The sequence below is a fragment of the Sapajus apella genome, unplaced genomic scaffold, assembly GCF_009761245.1.
Source record: "Sapajus apella isolate SASKATOON/1434 unplaced genomic scaffold, GSC_monkey_1.0 scaffold25, whole genome shotgun sequence".
Taxonomy (NCBI): Eukaryota; Metazoa; Chordata; class Mammalia; order Primates; family Cebidae; genus Sapajus; species Sapajus apella.
The window spans coordinates 23,195,744-23,199,252 of NW_022436965.1; the positions used below are offsets into that span (position 1 = coordinate 23,195,744).

The following is a 3,509-nucleotide window of genomic DNA, read 5'->3' on the forward strand; positions in this document are numbered from 1 at the left end:
GATCTCAGTTCATACATCTGACTCTGGGGCTCAAGTGATCCTCCTGCCTCAGCCTCCCAAGTAGCTGGGACCATAAGCACGAGCCATGATGCCCAACTACTTTTTGTATATTTCACAGAGACAGAGTTTTGTTATGTTGCCCAGGCTGACCTTGAACTTCTGAGCTCAAGCGATCTGCCCACCTTGGCCTTCCAGTGTTGGAATTACAGGCGTGAGATGCTGTGCCCGGTGAGGTCACTTTCTTAATCTTTGTATTCATTTTAAAGCCTAATGGGACATCCAAGTTATAGTAGTCCCATACCATACACACTTGCTGAATTCACAGGCAAAATGTTACTTCTCCTATTGTAATGCAAGTGCACTAAAAATAAGCATCTGTTTATAGAAAATCACTTTACAAACCTCCCATTATTTATTTTAATTAATTAATTAAGTTTTGTAGAGAGGAGGGCTCCTATGCTGCCCAGGCTGGTCTCAAAACTCCTAGCCTCAAGGGATCCTCAAGCTTAAGCCTCTCAAAGTGTTGGGATTACTGGCATAAGCCACCATGCCAGGCCTACAGACATCCTATTTTGAGCAATGTGGTTTAATTAGAATAAACAATCCCTTAGCTTCTCGGGGCTGAAAGTAATGAAATCATTAACAAACAAAAAGAAAAAAAGAGTAAATAATCCTCCTTCACTTCTGGTGTTTTATAGCTCTAAAAGCATCTAGGATAGTATAATATCTCATCTCATTTCAGCCCTTATGTGTTAATTCAGATTCCCCACAAACAGACCTTAAGATAAGGATTTGAGTGTAAACAGTTTATTTGGGAGGTGATTCCAGAAAATACCAGTAGGAGAATGTGGGGAACTGAAAAAGGGAAAGAAAGGCCACCAAGTTATGAAGCCAGTTGTCACTGTGTTAAATGGAACCCTGGGAGTCAGGGAAGATAAATATTTCGCGGTTATCCCACCTGGAAAGGGTGCTGGGGTGTTTATAAACCAACTATGCCAGTTATTGTTTCAGGGCTGTTGCCAAGAGACCTTAATTCTCTGCATTTGCTCATGGCCTCCCTAAAGGGGCAGAGGCTTCTGTTGCCAGATCTTTGGCAGCTGGAAGTTGTTGGCATAAATACAATCGTCAGACCCAAAGGCGGGCAGGGGACTGACAAGGTCTACCACGTTTCACAAAGAAATCTTAAATTATATATAGTTTTTAAAATTTGGGATATTTGGCCAGGTGCGGTGGCTCACGCCTGTAATCCCAGCACTTTGGGAGGCCGAGACGGGTCAGGAGTTCAAGACCAGCCTGGCCAAGATGGTGAAACCCCATCTCTTAAAAAAAAAAAAAAAAAAAAATTGGGATATTTCAGCATGTTTGTAGGTTATATATGCAAGAGTTGGAATGAAAAGGCAAGGAAACAAAATCTAGTGTGGCCAGAGGTGCAAAGTTAATAGAAAAGGCAGATTATATGATGAAAAGTATGGAAATCATTTAGAAACACAAAAAGTATAACTGTTTAAGTCCGATCTAATTTTTAGTTCTCTGTAATCCTTAGGCCAATTTCAAATAGGCAACATGTAAGCTTTTAGGTAAATGAAGACTAGAACAAACATTTTTAAACTCTTACTTTTAAATGTTTCTATATATGCAAGTAACAAACCCATATTCAAATACTTCTCTAACCTAAATTTATCATCTTCCAACATCATCCCACTCCTCCCATTTACCAGTTATTTTAGGTTTCAGAAATGTTAAAGAAAAATTGTAATGTAAAATTTAAAAATACATATAGACAGAGAATAGGTAATATGTGCACAAGGTAAAAAAATTAAGTAATACTAAAGAGTATACAGGAGTGGCCGCAGCAAACTTGGTTTGTATCTGAGTCACGGCACCAAAAAAAAAGAGAGAAGCAATATGACGAAGGGAACATCATCGTTTGGGAAGCGTCGTAATAAGACGCACACGTTGTGCCGCCGCTATGGCTCTAAGGCCTACCACCTTCAGAAGTCGACCTGCGGCAAATGTGGCTACCCCGCCAAGCTCAAAAGAAAGTATAACTGGAGTGCCAAGGCTAAAAGACGAAATACCATCGGGACTGGTCGAATGAGGCACCTAAAAATTGTATACCGCAGATTCAGGCATGGATTCCGTGAAGGAACAACACCTAAACCCAAGAGGGCAGCTGTTGCGGCATCCAGTTCATCTTAAGGATTTCACTGATTAGTCACGCAATAAATGTTCTGGTTTTAAAAATAAAAATAAAAATAAAAATAAAAATAAAAGAGTATACAGGAAAAAAGTAAATCTTTCCCATATGTCTTCCAATGTTCCTCCCCAAAGACGCCCTTACTGATTTCTCATGTTTTCTGAAGATAAACTATGCATATAACACACACACACACACACACACACACACACACACACACACACACACACGTAGCATATGCCACAGACTATTCTGCATTTAAAAACAATTACTGCCAGGCATGGTGGCTCACGCCTGTAATCCCAGCACTTTGGTTGGAATGAACAGTGCTGGGATTTGGGAGGCCGAGGTGGGCAGATCACTTGAGGTCAGGAGTTCAAGACCAGCCTGGCTAACATGGCGAAATCCCATCTCTACTAAAAATACAAAAATTAACTGGGCATGGTGGCACGTGCCTGTAATCCTAGCTACTCGGGAGGTTGAGGCACAAGAATCTCTTGACCCCGGAAGGCAGTGGGTTTGCAGTGAGCCCAGATTGTGCCACTGCACTCCAGCCTGGGTGATAGAGCAAGACTCAGTCTAAAACAAAATAAAAAAAAAATACAAACAATTACTATATCTTGGAAGATATTTTATAGCAGTATACAGATATTTGCCTCATTAAAAAAAAGCTGGGCATTGCTGCTCCTGCCTTAATCTCAGCACCTTGGGAGGCTAAGGCGAGAAGACCACTTTAGTCCAGGAGTTCGAGACCAGCCTGGGCAACACAGAAGATTGCGTCTCTACAAAACATAAGGAGAAATTAGCCAGGAGTGGTGGCACATGCCTGTGGTCCCAGCTGCTCAGGAGGCTGAAGTGAGAGGATCACTTGAGCCTGGAAGGTAAGCCATGCTTGAGCCACTACACTCCAGCTTGGGTGACAGAGTGAGAGCTCATCTTTAAAAAAAGCCAAACCAACTAAGCAAACGTAACATTTTAAATCAAAAGCAAAAAACAAAATTGTTTCAGGGCCTCGAAGAAATAGCTTCTAAGTGAGGGAGGCTGAGTAGATGAGGAAAATAGCTATTCATTCATTCCTTCATTTACTGACTCAATATGTTTTGAATGTTTACCATATATGACGTGTACCATATTGGGTATTAGGAGTAAAAAAAATGGTTCAAAATAATTTCTACCTTTAAGGAGTTAGAGATTCTTGGAAATATAGGTATATAAACAATTAAGCAATTATAATACTGTGTGATGTGGTATTACAGTACACAGCAGCAACACAAAGCATTAAGTAATCAACTCTACTTGTGCCAGGAACAAA

General features: G+C 40.7%; 1 pseudogene; it reads left to right on the plus strand.

Moving 5' to 3' along the window:
• Positions 1 to 1,901: 1,901 nt before the first annotated feature.
• On the plus strand, positions 1,902 to 2,237 carry LOC116560223 (annotated as a pseudogene).
• The last annotated feature ends 1,272 nt before the right edge of the window (positions 2,238 to 3,509 follow it).